At 47.5% G+C, this 16,496-nt stretch overlaps 1 long non-coding RNA gene across 1 annotated transcript; it reads right to left on the minus strand.

Annotated features, from left to right (window-relative positions):
* Window positions 1-1,205: 1,205 nt before the first annotated feature.
* Window positions 1,206-12,250, minus strand: LOC148540780 (uncharacterized). The gene is made up of 3 exons (XR_015880169.1): window positions 12,080-12,250; window positions 1,673-2,017; window positions 1,206-1,344 (listed from the first exon to the last, which is right to left on the minus strand). It is a non-coding gene; the product is annotated as an uncharacterized LOC148540780 (long non-coding RNA).
* Window positions 12,251-16,496: the final 4,246 nt, after the last annotated feature.

The following is a 16,496-nucleotide window of genomic DNA, read 5'->3' on the forward strand; positions in this document are numbered from 1 at the left end:
TTTCGGCTATTTTCCTTTTTTTTTTTTGTCGAAAGGATAATTTGATTTGTTTATTTTTTTGGAGTAAGTATTTTTTTTCATGTCCTTTTAAAAATAAGGTATATACAAACCGAATTTCTTCATGTTTATAATTTTTTTAATTAATTTCAGTTATTTTGGCTGGGCCCCAGAGAAGTTTTTGGACTGTGACTTATTGTTCGACTTTTGGTAAGTTTGTATTTTAACATTATTTAAAGAATTTGATGTGTTGGTCTTCGCATATATTTGGCATATTAATTTTAAATTTTTTATTTTTGAAATGTATTAACACTAAATATAGCGTCAGTTATTGGCAAATATATTTCCTTGGTTTTTCAATGGCAGAATGCGAACTATTTAGCGCACTAATGTTTCCTTATTCTCTTTCGCCAAATGCGAACTATTTAGTGCACTAATGTTTCCTTATTCTCCTTCGCCAAATGCGAACTATTTAGCGCACTAATGTTTCCTTATTCTCTTTCGCCAAATGCAAACTATTTTGCGCACTAATGTTTCCTTATTCTCTTTCGCCAAATGCGAACTATATAGCGCAATAATGTTTACTTATTCTCCATGGCATCCTCATTTGTGGATTCATGTTGGCCTGCTACTTATTTCAACAGTTCTTGAGTGTTGTTTGTTTTTTTTGTGTTTGGTGTAGGTTGTTTTTTGAGTGTGTTTTCACTGTGTGAATTGCTTGTCACAATTCACTTTCTGTTTGTGTTTGCTGTGTATTAAAGTTTTCTTTTCCATTAAAAAGACTGTTTATTTACACATTACAAGCACGTGTAACCTGTCTCAAAAAATGCCACCTTTCATAATGCCGAATCCTGTAATGTGTGAAATTGTTAAGTCTTTGAACATGCTTTGTGGCTTAGAAAAACCAACAAAGGTATTAGGATGAATCAGTAGTTTGTTAAAAAAGAGGGGTAATCAGGTTTCAGTTTCTATTTACATTACCCACCACAAGAAAAACAACAAACTGTTGGTTTAGCCACAAACCTATTGGTATGGTGAGGTGTTTAATGTGGCAGCTTACATACTTTCTAGCGCTTTGTACAATCTAATTTACCTTACTTTAAAGAACATGACCAAATAGTGGACTTATGGAAGGTTAAACAATATAATATTTTCAGTCAAGAAATGAGATTCGTTAACATACAACGCTATTTTATTTTGACAAAAAAACATAACTAAATTACAAACAAACAAAAAATCAACTCCGAAGGAGCGCCGCCATGTGGTCGAGGACCACGAGCATGGAAATGACGTGGCCACGCAAGGCGGCCAAGCAATCCTGCATACCATGCATCCGCCTCTGGTCCGCTGTTGGTATAAAAAAAAGGGATCCTTAATGAAATGACACCTTACATTATAAGTTGAATAAACTAAACAAATAAATCTAGTTGCAAACAAGATCCAGTTTTGTGTTAAAAAACAAGTACTGGCAAATGCTAAGATGGTATCAATACTAAATTATAAATGAACACACAAAAAGGCGACCCAAAAAGGACAAAGTACCCTTGTTAGGGTAAAGCACAAAACCCCAAGAATGAGTGTTTTCACATGTGTGATATGTATCAGTGGAAAATATCCAAGACATTGTATATCCAATTTAAAATGATTTTTTACAACAAAAGAAAGGTAAACATACCGGTCATTGGGCTGGATGGTCTGGGAAGACCTCCATCCTCCTCCTCCTCGGAGGTGGGCCAGTGCTGGTGGGTTGAGGGAGGGGAGATGTTGGAAATTGTTGACGGGCCGAAAAATCTAGGTGGTGGTGGAGGGGAGGGTGAAGAAAAGAGAGGGGGGGTTGGAGGGGAGGGTGAATTTTGGGGGTGGGGCAAATTGGGAGAGGGAGGGGCCTCAGCTATTGGCCGGGCAGGGGTGGAGGGGGAATTGGGGGAAGTTTGGGGAGATGGGCTCAGACTGGTCATCGGCGGCAGGGGCCGAGCCCGGCGCTGAACTCTGCAGAGAGTCCGGATTCTGCGTTCAGCCCCTAAATGATTAAGGAAAAATGTTTTAATTTTTTTTGGGAAGGGGGGGGTGTGGAAGCCAAATTTACAACACCAAAAAAATAACAAACATTCTAAAAAAGGAAAACATGCACACACAGACAAGTGTAAAAAAAAAAAACAGGGCTAGACTGAAAACAATCATGCACACACAGACATGTCAAAAAACAAAAAACAGGGCTAGACTGAAAACAAACATGCACTCACAGACATGTCAAAAAACAAAAAACAGGGCTAGACTGAAAACAAACATGCACACGCAGATAGGGCCGCAACAAACAGGGCGATACTGAAAACAAACATGCACACGCAAATAGGGCCGCAAAAAACAAACAGGGCTATACTTGAAACAAGCACACGCAGATAGGGCCGAAAACAAATCCTACAAACAAAAAAAAACACTTAATTGCAGCGATCCGCTGTCGACAACATGCCAGCAAGCGGGGGGTGCGGCACCGCAGATCCGACCACCTGCGCTCTAATTGGCCTATATTACGGCGTGAGCCGAAGGAGCGCAGGTGGTGGCGAACCTCCGAATAGGCCGATCGCTTGGCCCGGTTGGTGATGGGGGGAGGCTGGCTGGTGATCCTCCGGTCCATGACCTCTGTGAGGACCAACAGCTCACGTGTTGTAAATGCGGAGGCTCTCATGATGGCAATGATTTTTTTAACAACAAACTGTTTTAATAAAGGCCAGAGAAAACTTTTGATTGGCTAATGTACTTTGTAAATTAACAGGAACCATTGTATTGGTTATTGTATGAGTCATGTGTCCTACAGGCTCTAAAATATAATGTGAGTTATGATAGGCTTCATGCAGTGACATGCGTAAGCTAATTTAAATAAAGAAATTTAAATCTGAAACTCGGAAGATCCTAAACACAGGAAAACAATAGGATAATTGGTTAAAACATGTTTTTTTGATAAAGTAAACCATTGTTGAAACCGTACGTATTCTGCGGGAAAAATGACACACACGGACAACAATAAAGTTTATTGAAAAAGGAAAAAAAAACGGATGGCAAACATGTGAAGAGCAATTAAGCTAATTAATTTATTGATTGGCATGATACGATTAAAGTATGTATGCAGAATGAACGAGCAGGTAATCGAAATCTGACAGGCCCACTTCCGGTTTGGACTTGTGCGAGCGTTCTCTGCAACCAAATTGGGAGATGGCCGGTCGCAATTTTGCTCGCTCGTTAGCTAGAGGAGGGGTTTGGAGACTTTGGGGCGGAAGAATAGCTACGAGCGAACTTTCGAGCGAGCGCTGGAATTTACATTTTCTCGCTCGCTCGGTGAACGAGCGTACTGCCGCTAACGAGTGGCTCTGAATCAGGCCCTAAGATTATATGAGGATCATAGCACGTAACTGCTGTACTTTACTTGAATAATACTTTGTGCTTTGGAACCACATGTTCTAAGTCTGGAGTCTTTATTTACTGGATGACTGCGTACGCAAATTAGCGTCATCCTTAGAGGTTTATAGGAAGGATATTAGAAGGTATAGGCAGGGGTATATAGAGGTTCAAAGGCAGTATCCTTAGTGTCCATAGACACAGACTCCTGGCCTTGTAAGAGGTGGGTCCGGGGGGCTGATGTGTGTGCCTGCTGCCGTGCAGGTGTGGCGTGACACTTACCTCGCGGCTTCCAGTCTCTCACCTTCAGTCCACCGAGGACGCTCTTGTCAACGGTCCTTGAACACAGGTTGGACATGGTCAGTAATGGCTGGGGTTCCCACTCCTGGCCCTGGAAGAAAATAACGTGCTGAGGTGGGATGACCTCCACTGGGATCAGTGGATGGTAATCATTGGCACTTTAGGCCTCAGACAGGCTACACCTACATGCCATGCACAAGAGTGCATCCCGAATGAAAATGCCCGAATGGAAAGGGGGACAGGGATGACACACAACACAAACAGCACACAAAACACAGTTTATGCTCACCGAATATACTCTTGTCTCCTTGCTGGATGAGTGGTCCTGATCTCCCCATCTGCAAGCGAACACATTAGCAAGAGCCCAACCCAGAACCCAATGCAACAACCGATGCCTTACCACAGTCTACCTTTAAGGGTCACCTGACTGTGGGAGATACAGCGACTTTTTAATAGCCTACCTTCAATGGGGGCCTGACTGCTGGGGAGAACATCACGGTTCCAGAACAGTCTTTTGCCCTCAGTACCTGCAGCCTAGCGCCTGCTTTTACCACTGCCTTCGGCCTAGCCACCGCAATAACAACCCCTGCGGTCTAACGGCAACAATACCAGTGCCTGCGACCTAGCCTGACTTACCGATGTCCCCGGCCCACCGCCCTGCCTGTTGCGGAACATGTACCCCATCACACTTTCGGATGGGGCTGGGTTCCCTCCAAATCCCACCCCACCCTGATGACCCAGGGCCCCCTATAACCCAAGGCACCCACACCCTCCAGGTGTGAAAGGTGAGGATGCCTAGTAGCAGGGCCAGTGACCGCACTAGTACACTGACCCCTGCTACAGCCTCGCAAACAGCAAGGAGCCAGACAGCCTGCATAGGCGGAAGCTTATACAGCTGCGACATCCCAGGCTGTGACCTCATTCGCAGCGCTGGGATCGCAGATGCTGACAGGAGGCTGTCTCTTCTCTTCAGACTCCTCCTGCAGCATTAGCATGTTAGATGAACGGTATTGCTTGTGTGCGCCTCTGCAATTCTGTCCATCTCTGAATCAAGCCCTAAATAACCAATTACAGCCTCACATATATTACACTACTTTGTTTATGTGTAATAACAATTACATTTGCTATACAGCATTTAAATGTCTAAAACCTCTGTAATACAACAGAAACACATCCCGTCTTGTGGGCCTGATTCAGTGATGGATGGAAATTGCAGAGCCGCATACAAGGGTCTGTGCCATTCCGTCCAACTAAAATGCTAATGCAGCAGGAGGTGTCTGTAGGGGGTTGGGTACAGGATGCTGGAGCTCGGGATCCCAGCGGTCATAATCCCGATGCAGGCATCCACACAGGGTTAGGATACTGACACCTGACGGTATCGTAACCCTATCGCTAAACCTAACCCTCCAACCTGCAGCCTGACCCTAACCCTCCCCCCCACAGCCTAACCCTTACCCCCCCCCAGTGCCTAACCCTGATCCCTCCTCCCCTAGTGCCTAACCTTCCGCCTAACCCCAATACTTACCCTCGAGATGTTGGCATCAGGATTTTGGTACCAGCATCTACACCACTGGAATTCAAACTACACCCCTCTGAAGCTTACCGCAGCCAGGCTTTGTCCTTGGAGCCTGCGGGGCCAGGAAATCTGCGTCCACCGATGCAGTCCCGGGCCTCTTCCCTCTAGGTAAACCTGGGCGACACGCTTCCATTTCCAGGAACACTGCCCAGGAATGCTCACACTCCGCCTCCCCAACGCCGCAGCCTGCCAGTCAGGCTGGGGGGCAGTGAGAGGAGTCGCAGATGGAGGGCAGCACATGCGCAGTACACATCCTGTGTATGTGCAGTCCTCTAACAATCTGAGATGTGCGCTAACCATGATATCCTCAGACATAGGCACAATCGAAGACGTGTGCTAACCATCGGGTTAGTGTAAAGGTCTGAATCATGCCCTGTGTACACTAATTTAACCAAAAAAAATTAATTGCTTGAATACACTCTCAAAAGCATATTCTGTGGCCAAACGTGAACAAATCACCAATCACTGTCAGTTGAACGTTTTCAACAGCCAATCGCAAACGTTTCAGTAGTAGTGTTCACGCTAGGTTCACGGCCGGGCAGGGCATCGGACCTAGAAGGGGGCACTCCTGCAAGCACCCGAAAAGGGACGCGGTCACAAGAAAAGGGTGTGTGTAAGACACGCACCTTCCCATCCCTCGTGGGGTCGTGCCTGGGATGTAACACGATGGCTAAGCAGACGCGGGCGTGTCGCTGGAAGCGGCTGCCTCCAAAGATGCACAAACCGCTCACACAGAAGCACATACTCGTACGGAGACACTGCACCTGCCATAGACCTGAGACGAAGACACTGCACCTGCCATAGACCTGAGACGGAGACACTGTACCACTGCCGATAAGGGTCATAATATTAGAGAAATTAGCCGCAGATTTAGCATTAGACATGGATGCGGGAAAGGAACCACCTGCTTTTTCAAATACTCCTGAAATACTGGTTAAGGTGGTCAGTGCCCCATTCCAGCACCTGGAACGGCTGACTAAGGTGGTCTATGTCCCATTCCATAACAGCTGGTTAACGCGGTAAGAGCGCCGTTCCCATACCTGGAACGGCTATATAAGGTGGTCTGCATCCGTAATGGCTTTCTAAGGTTGTCTGCACCCTGTTCCTGCACCTGGAATAGCGGTATACAATTGGGAAACCGGCTGCCTTAATACCGACAGCCGGTATCCCGACTGTCATATCCCGGCGAGGGTGAAATGCTGGGTGTCTATATCTAGACACCTGTCATTTCCCCGACGCAGGGAGACAGGCGCCCGGCATCCCGATCGAAGAGATGCCGGGCGCCGCGAGCGGACAGCCGCGGGGGGGGAGGGTTAGGTTTAGGGCACCTGGGGGGACTTAGGGTTAGGCATCCCCCCGGGAGGGTTAGGCTAGGGGGAGGGAGGGTTAGGGTTAGGCACCCTTGGGGGGGACTTAGGGTTAGGCACCCCCCGGGGGACTTAGGTTTAGGCAGCGGGGAAGGGGGGGTTAGGGTTAGGCACTTAGACAGGGGATTAGGGTTAGGCACTTGGGGGGGAGGTTAGGGTTAGGCACTTAGACAGGGGATTAGGGTTAGGCACTTGGGGGGGAGGTTAGGGTTAGGCACCCCTAAGGAGGGTTAGGGTTAGGGGGTTAGGTTAGTTTATACTTACCTTAGCAATGATCGGGATTTCCAGCACTGTCGGGCTTCCGCTGCAGGGAACTCTGCTTTTGTTGGCCAGGTGCTGCCGCGAATACGGCCGGCGGTATTTCATACCGATTACGGATTAGCTACCTAAGATGTTTTGCGAAATGTTTTGGCACCCAGAACGGGTATCTAAGGTTGTCTGATCCCTGTTCCTGCACCCAGAATGGCTATCTTAGGTGATCTGCAGCCCATTCTGGCTATCTAAGGTGGCCTGCGCCCCATTCTTGCTATCTAAGCTGACCTGCACCCCATTCCGGCACCCGGAACGGCTATCTTAGACGGTCTGCAGCCCATTCCGGCACCCGGAACAGCTACCTAAGGTGACCTGCACCCCGTTCAGGCCCCCAAAACGGTTATCTCGGGTAGTCTGCATCCCATTCCGGCACCCAGAATGGATATCTTAGGTGGTCTGCACCCCATTGTGGCACCAACAATGGCTATCGTAGGTGTCTGCAGCTCGTTCTGGCTATTTAAGGTGGCCTGCACCCCATTCTGGCTATCTGAGTTGACTTGCACCCAATTCCGGCACCCGGAAAGGATATCTTAGGTTGTCTGCACCCAATTCCAGCACCCATAACGGCTATCTTAAGTGGTCTGCACCCCATTCCGGCACCCGGAACGGCTATCTAAGGTGACCTGCACCCGGTTCAGGCAAAACAGTTATCTTAGGTAGTCTGCGCCCCATTCCGGCACCCAGAATGGCTATCTTAGGCGGTCTGCACTCCATTCTTGCACCCAGAACGGCTATAGTAGGTGGCTTGTGGACCATTCTGGCACCCAGAATGGCTATTTTAGGTGTCTACAGCCCATTCTGGCACCTGTAATGGCTATCTTAGGTGCCTTGCACCCCATTCTGGCACCCGGAATAGCTGGTAATGGTAGTCTGTGCTCTGTTCCGGCACCCAGAACAGCTATCTTAGGTGGTCTATGTCCCATTCTGGCAACCAGAATGGCTATCTTTGGTGACCTGCACCCCATTCTGGCACCTGGACCGGCTATCTAAGGTGACCTCAGGGCTGGATTAAGGTCTGTGGAGGCCCCTATATACCACTGTTTCTTGTCACACTAGGAAAATGTTGCTTTCCTATGTCCCCAGTAGTAAGGCCCCTCTTGCAATGCCGACTGTAGTAGTGCCCCTTATGCAATGTCCCCAGTAGCGGTGCCCCTTATGCAGTGCCCCCAGTAATGGTTCCCCCATGCAGTGCCCACTGTAGTAGTCCCCCCTATGCAATGCCCCCTATAGTAATGCCCCTTAAGCAGCACCCCCAGCAGTGGTCCCCCTATGCTGTGCCCCTTATATAATGCCCCCAGTAGTGGTCCCCTATACAGTACCCCAGTAGTGCCCCTTATATAGTGCCCCCAGACCCAGTAGTGGTTCCCTCCTATGCAGTGCCCCTTATAAAATCCCCCCTATGCATTGCCCCCAGTAGTAGTCCCCCCTATACAGTGCCCCCAGTAGTTGTCCACCTATGCAATGGCCCCAGTAGTAGTCCCCCCTATGCATTGACCCTAGTAGCGCCCCCCCTAGTGCCCCCATGAAGCGGCCCCCCTATACAGTGACCAAAGTAGTGGCCCCCCATGCAGTGCCTCTTACACACACACACAAAAAAACATAAATCACAACTTACCTGAATCCCCGCACCTGACGCGACCGCCGCTGTCTGCTCTGAGACCTGGCTCTTCTCTTGCACTATGGGAGAGACGTCAGCATCATGACTTCTCTCCCGTCATCACCAGCTGCGGGGGGAGCCAGAAGGCGGAGCTCATGAGTGAGCTCCAGCCGGCTCCCTCCGTTGACGCAGCAGCCAATGAGAGTCTGTCTGACTCTCATCGGCTGCTCTAACACACAGCTGCCAGCTGCTGCTGTGTGTTTTTCACTGTGTAGTGTGGACCGCGCTCACTGCAGTCTACACTACACTAGCGACAGTGCAGATAGCGGATCCCAGAGCAAGCCACCAGCTGCACCACTGCTAGTGGGGGCCCCTCCATGTGTGGGGGCCCAGGGTGACCACCCCTGTCGCCCCCCCCTTAATCCGGCCCTGGGTGACCTGCACCCCATTCTAGCACCCAATACGGCTATCTTAGGTGGTCTATTTCCCATTCCGGCATCCGGACTGACTATCTTAGGTGGGTTGTGCCCCATTGCAGCACCTGGAATGGTTATCTAGTGTGGTTTGCGCCCTATTCTGGCACCGTGAATGGCTATCCACATTGGTGGGCACTCCAGTCCGCCACCCGGAAGGCTATCTATGGTGGGCTAAGCCCTGTTCCAGCACCCAGAATAGCTGAATAAGGTAGTTATTGTCCTGTGTCGGCATCCGGAATGGCCCACTCCAGCACCTAGAATGGCTATCTAAGGAGACTTACGCCATAGTTCCAGCACCCGTTCTAGCTATCTAAGCTGACCTCACCCCATTCTGGCACCCTGAAAGGCTATCTTAGGTGGTCTGCACCCTATTATAGCACCCAGAACGGTTATCTTAGGTGGTCTGCACCCCATTCCGGCACCCGGAACGGCTATCTAAAGTGACCTGAACCCCGTTCAGACACCCAAAACAGTTATCTCAATTAGTCTGCGCCCCATTCCGGCACCCAGAACGGCTATCTTAGGTGGTCTGCAGCCCTTTCTGGCTATCTAAGGCGGCTTCCACCCTAGTTACAGCACCCATTCTGGCTATCTAAGCTGACCTCACCCCATTCCGTCACCCTGAAAGGCTCTCTTCGGTGGTCTGCACCCCATTCCGGCACCAAGAACGGCTATCTAAGACTGACTGTGTCCCATTCCAGCACTTAGACGACTATCTTAGGTGGTATGCAGCCTGTTCCTGCTATCTAAGGTGGACTGCGCCCCGTATTGGCACCCGGAATGGCTGGCAATGGTAGTCTGTGCTCTGTTCTGGCACCCAGAACAGCTATCTTAGGTGGCTTGTGTCCCATTCCGGCACCCGGAACGGCTATCTAAGGTGACCTGCACCCCCATTCCGGCACCCAGAACAGCTATATTTGGTAGCTTGTGCCCCATTCCGGCACCCGGAACGTCTATCTAAGGTGACCTGCACCCCATTCCGGCACCCGGAACAGCTATCTTAGGTGGTCTGCACCCCATGCCGGCACCCAGAACGGCTAACTTAGGTGGTTTGCGCCCCATTGCGGCACCTAGAATGGCTATCTATGGTTATCGGCAACCCAGTCTGCCACCCGGAAGGTTATCTATGGTGGCCTATGCCCCGTTCCAGCACCCAGAATAGCTTAATAAGGTAGTATGTGCCCTGTGTCGGCATCCGGAATGGCTGAATAAGGTGGTCTGGGCAACATTCCGTCTACCAGAATTGATGACTAAATAATAAAAAGTTCAATTATGGAACATTCTGCACAGTAAATAGAGGTATTTTTTTATTTTTATCTTTAATAATGTGACTGGCAATGGCATTGCTAATCACTCATCTACACCCTTTAACCTCCCACCATTAATATTTATTAGTGGTTATGTGTAATATAATACATATAAAATGGCAAATGACCTGCTGTTCCGGCATCTGGAGCGGCTTTCTAAGGCTGTCCGTGCCCCATTCTGGCACCTGGAACGGCTATCTAAGGTGGTCCGTGTGTGTTCCGGCACCCGTTCCGGCTATCTAAGGTGAGCTGCACCCTGTTCCAGTACCCAGAAAGGCTATCTTAAGTGGTCTACGCCCCGTTACGGCATCCGGAATGGCTATCTAAGGCTGTCTGTGCACCATTGCGGTAACCTGGACGACTATCTAAGGAGGTCTGTGCCCATTCCGGCCCCTTGATCTGCTATCTAAGGTGGTAGGAGTACCGTTCAGGAACACAGAAAGGTTATCTAATGTGGTCTGTGGCCCATTCCGGCACCAGGACCAGCTATCTAAGGTGGTTAGGCACCCTGAAGGGCTGGCTGAGGTGGTCAGAGCTGTGTCCCGGGACCCTGAATGGCTGACACCCTGAACAAATGAGTTGGTCTATTCCCTGCTCTGGCACCCAGAACGGTTATCTAAGGGGGTCTGCACCCTTTCCGGCTATTCCCAATCACTCAGCTAAGGTTTACACCACCTACCATCCCAAAATTAACAGTGGACAAGTGGTAATTTATTATGTATAATATTTAATATTATATTCAAAACATATGCCCCCCTCCCCCTCCTTGTATGCAGCAAGTGTAATTAAATGCATTAGATGTAGCACTAGTCTAGCAGCGATCATGGTCTGGGGGCAGCAGGGTCAGGAGCCTGTATAGCATCTCCCTGCACAGTGTGTCCTGTGTTACTGTGCAGGGCATACACTACATTTCTCAGGTCAGTCCAGCAGCAGCAGCTTCGTGAAGGAGGCCGGCTGTAATCTCTCCCCGCCTGTCACACACACCCCACACCGGCAGCGCATTACACAGCTCCTTGGCAGCAGAGATCGCTGCTGGGAGCTAGCCCGGAACGGCATTCTGGCATCTGGTCTGGTGGGGGAGCTGCGGTGATGATCGCTCCGTCGTCGTCGTCCCCCACGGTGACAGGCGGTCACTGACACACCCTCCGGACGGGGAGTCGAGGACGTGCTTTACACATCTCCTCAGCGGCAGAGGTTGCTGCAGGGAGATAGTCCGGTCCGGCGTTCCGGAAACTGGTCCGGTCCGGCTTTCACCTATACCCGTTCCTTACTTGCTCCTTCCAGAAGAGCATTACATTACTGCTGTTTCCAGAGGCAGAATAGTAACTTGTGTAGACTAGTGACAGCCAGGCAACTCACGTCTCTGCATGTGCCCAGACCTAGATGGGGGAGGTGAGAATCTGCCTCAGTGTCTCCACTGTTCCGTGTAGCAGCAGTTTAACCTCTGCATTGCTGGAACTGGCCACTGTAGATAATGTAGCAGCAGATTAACCTCTGCATTGCTGGAACTGGCCATTGTAGATACTGTATGTAACTACAGTGGCCAGTTCCAGCAATGCAGGGGTTAATCTAAATCTGCTGCTACACGGAACAGTGGAGACTTGAGGGAGATTCTCACCTCCCCCATCCAGGACTCGGATCCGGAGCCTGTCTCATATCGATCAGACAAACGGAGTCTGTCCTTCCTTGCATATTTGTTTTGTGTTATAAAGTAAACATAATTTGAGCAGTAGGGGGCCGGGTGCATCCTTTACCTGTCCCCCGGCGCCAGGCATGAAGAGAGCAGCTGAAGACTGCTTGCACCCTGCGACTACTTCCTCTCAATGTGCCCTGCATAATTAAAGGGCCGACCTGGCTGCACTGCTCCCCCTCCGCTTCACTGGCAGTCCGGATGGGCGGTCTCAGCCTGCCCTGCAGTAAGAACACGATCCTTCTCAAAGGCTGACTACAGCTGCCACTCTCCTCCCGCCAGCCCTGTTTGCGACCTTGCTTGCGGCGTGACGTCATGACGTCACCGCATATAAGCCATCGAACGGCCGCCCATTGGAACCGCGGTGCAGCAGTGTCACAGTGATACAGTCTGCCTGCGGTCAGCCTCAATGAAGCTGGGTGCCGGCTAGTGGTGGCTAAGTAAATTAATTAATCGCAAGGTCGCGGCCGCTGTGCCCTTCACTATGTGGCGCTCTACGTGGCCGCGTACCTTGCGTAATCATAGAACCGGCCCTGGATATCGTTAATGATATTGTTTAGTGCGTACATCCAATATCATTTGTCCTGCACTCCAGCAAGTTCAAGGGAAATCTTTCATCAATATCGCTCATAACACACATACACATAAACTCATAGAAACAAATCAACCAAAATAGCTGAGGTGTAGCAGTTAAACTGAGAGATAAAAGTACATAACCAGTTTTTACACGTTTTGATCATTGAATCGACTATTATTAGGTCAGAGATTAATTACGAATATCACTATGTACACATCAATTAAGAGGTTTTACATTATCTTTCAGAGAATCATCTAGATTATGGTCAGATATTAACTACACATGTACACATCGAGTTTGAGATTTACCCCTGAAGCAGTCTCAGAATGAGACGAAACACATAGGGTTTATGTGAAAGGTGGACACTATACTTGAGCATTCCCATGATTGGAAGGTGTAGATAATTCAATATTTCTCCAAATAGTGGATGTTTACATATTACCCAAACTGTGTAAGATAATTGTCCATCTGATACATTGCCATATTTTAATAAAGGTATATTTTAATTTTCAATTTCTATTAATATTGGCCTTGGGCCTATTTCCCGGGTGTTTTTTGGCATGAGGGTATCTTTTTTAGAGCCTCGAGGAGGATTTAGAGCAAGCTCAATTTTATGGACTAATTGATCAATATTGAAAACAAGCAGGAACAACGCAATATTGCCTCTTCAAAAGAAAAGAATCAGAACCTATAAGCCTCGGAGGGACTTTATTGCATTGCAAAAGAAATATATGTCTTTATTTGTACTTGGAAAATTGGGTCTAATAGAAGCGTCTCATCAGTAATCAAGTTGTTTAACTTTTAGATCAGTCCTGCTAACAGAGGACTTACCGAAGGGTGCTGCGGTGTCTAATTATAATAGCGCAGGCTAGGATTTTTAGTGACACCAATAACCTCAAACACTACACAAATGAAAAACTAACATGGACTGCAGCTACAAAAAATGAAGAGCTGGGGCCTCATCCGATAAAACATAAAAATGAACACTAAAGGAAGCGCTGTCCACAGATAGTCATAAAAATGTATTCAAGTAGCAATCTATAAGTAATTATCCATAAAAATCTCAATAAAAGAATATACAATGATCAAAGCAATATAAAATTATAAAAACACAAGATATACTAGCATAGGAAGTCTATAATATCAACATATAAATCACATAACATAGACTTGTTAGTAAAGTGAGCTTAAAAGACACTAATTGCTGGTTTAGTTATATTATCATCATCCTTCTTAGTCACTTTATATGAGCAGCATATGAAATCAGCAGCATATGAAATCTATTTGGTAGTCTCCTAATAGGATGTTAGTGCAATTTGCTTAGTATATAGTCAGTGTTCTGGGAATTCATAAAGAGAAACAAGAATAAGTCTGTCAGCAAGTTTTGGGTTAGTGTCCAGTTGTTAGTAATTGTTCTCCTCCAGAAATATAAATCACACAGTCATTCATCTAAGGTCAAAAGCAGCAATATATATAGGCAAGTGAGATACCTTTGAGTAATTATCATTTGCCCTGCATGCCAAAATGCAAAGATTATACTCAGCTCACTGGTCACTTTGCACAGTACTGCAGCAGACATGCTAAGGGAGCCGGCAATGTTGCTTCCCTCTCCCACTTCTGATGTAAAAGACTGATGTCTCATCTCCTATATATGCTGTAAAACAGCATGTATAATGCAGTGTAGCCACGGACCTCCAGGTGCAGGTTGGATGCTGTGCCCCTACTGCTCTCTCTAGTGTAGACAGAGTAGCAGGTGTGAGGATCTTGGAAACAGAGCAACCAAACTGGAAAGAGCAAATTCTAATTCGGACGTCACTCAGGAATTACCTGTTCAAATCTCAGGCTTCACTAAATAACTTCCAACAGCAATGGTGTGATGGAAGCTTTTCCTTCCCAAGATCATACTAACAATTTTAGGGATTTGGATTTAAGAATTGATTTTTCATCAACTCAATGTAGCCTTGGACTTTTATGGACTTAAAATCTGACTCATTTAACCTCCAATTGAACAGTGACGGAAAGCCCTTCACCCGCAGACGTACGACTCCTTAGGATTTGCAGTTCCCATCACTATTTGAGGTAAAGCCCTGCTCAGAGACCTAATCTGTGAGCAGGGCCAGCCCGCCCATTACGCCGACTACGCTGGTGCGTAGAGCGCCAGCCGGCAGAGGGCGCCGTGAATAGCCGCCGGGAACGCGTTGCAGCCACAGACACTGGAGTAGAGAGAACTCTCCAGCTCCGCCTCCAGTGTCTCTGGATCCTATGTGTGCATAGTACAGTAATAAATTAAGGCGCAGTAGAAGGCTTAACAAGCCCTCTCTGCACCGTTCAGAACTCCCCCTCGGCACTGTGTGAGGTCGCGGCGTGTGACGTCACACAAGCGCCACCACACCACTGCGACCAACTGTACCTGCATCCAGGGCTGTCCTGCGTGCTATCTTCAGGGGGCGACCTGCTGGCTGCTGCTGCTGCTAATCGTGGATGGGCGGGGTGCTGTGTCCTGCAGCCTGTCTCAGTGCAGTGCCTCTATAAAAAGGTATGTGTGCGCTGTCACTGACTGACCGCATGTGTGCACTGTCACTGAGGTGGTGTATTATGTTGGGTGGGGGTTTATTAATGTTATTTGAGGGGTGTGCTGTATATTATGTGGGGTGGGGGGTTAATGTTACTTGAGGGATGTGCTGTGTATTATATTGGGTGGTGGGTATATTAACGTGATCTGAGGGGTGGTGGTGTATTATGTGATGTGGCCCTGGTATATTATCGTTATTTGCGATGTGTGGGGTGTATTATTATGTGTGTTGGTGGTTTATTAATGTTGTTTGAGGGGTGTGCTGTATCATGTGGGATGGGGGTTATTAATATTATTTGAGAGGTGGAGATATATTAATGTGATCTGAGGAGTGGTGTTTTTTTTATGTGGTGTGGTGGTATATTGTTATTACAGGAGTGTGCTGTGTATTATGTGGGTGGGGATGTATCATGTGGGATGGGGGTTATTAATATTATTTGAGAGGTGTTGGGTGTATTATTATATGGGGTGGGGGTGTATTATATTTCCCACTAGACCATGCTCCTTTATTTTTTTTCTGGGCCCGTGCATTGGTACCCTTTAGGGCGCTTACATTTTTTTTTGCTTACCTAAAAAATGTGTCTTGGGCCGGCCCTGTCTGTGAGTCATCTGACTGGGATGCCCCTTCCTATCTGCCTTAACTAAAATTTTTATTAAACAAAAAGAACAGCAGAAATCTGTATGGGGTGAACTAGATTTAAAATGTAACCTTTATTAAATTACTTAAAAATATTGTATCCATTAATATATAAAGCAAAGCAAAATATCTTAAAAAATCAAAACAGTGACGAGTTTCTTGAAGGAAGTGAACCAGCTGACTTCTTTGGTGTGCCATTACATTTTCACAATAAGTTTAGTCACAGATTACAGTTCCCAACCAGACAGTCATATTGTGTCTACTCTACCTATGCACTGCACATCCAGAAACTTATTGCATACCCCTCGTACAGTAACAAATACTGTATGTAATGAATCCAGCTCTTCATATAGTACAAGTGAAAATAGAAAGTGTAGTCCTTTAATATAGTGGTGCAATGTACATGTACCAAGACCAAAGAGATGGAGTTTTATATGAGTTTGGAGTGCGGGAGTAAACAGCAGAGCACTGAGCACTAGATGATTTTTCCTCATAGGGGATCTGCAATGACTTTAATCTTATTATGGGCAGATGTTTGGAAGACCATATAATTAATGGATGCCATTTGGCTTTTTTGAGCTTGGAAAAAATGTTTTTGCTGAAGAAATAATTTTATTGGAAATCAAGTTAATAGCACATTCATAGTTATGAATCTGAGAAATCTTCTCTTAAGAGGTCTTCTGTATCTAAATTGT

Source organism: Taudactylus pleione, unplaced genomic scaffold (assembly GCF_031769625.1).
Source record: "Taudactylus pleione unplaced genomic scaffold, aTauple2 ptg000017l, whole genome shotgun sequence".
Taxonomy (NCBI): domain Eukaryota; kingdom Metazoa; phylum Chordata; class Amphibia; order Anura; family Myobatrachidae; genus Taudactylus; species Taudactylus pleione.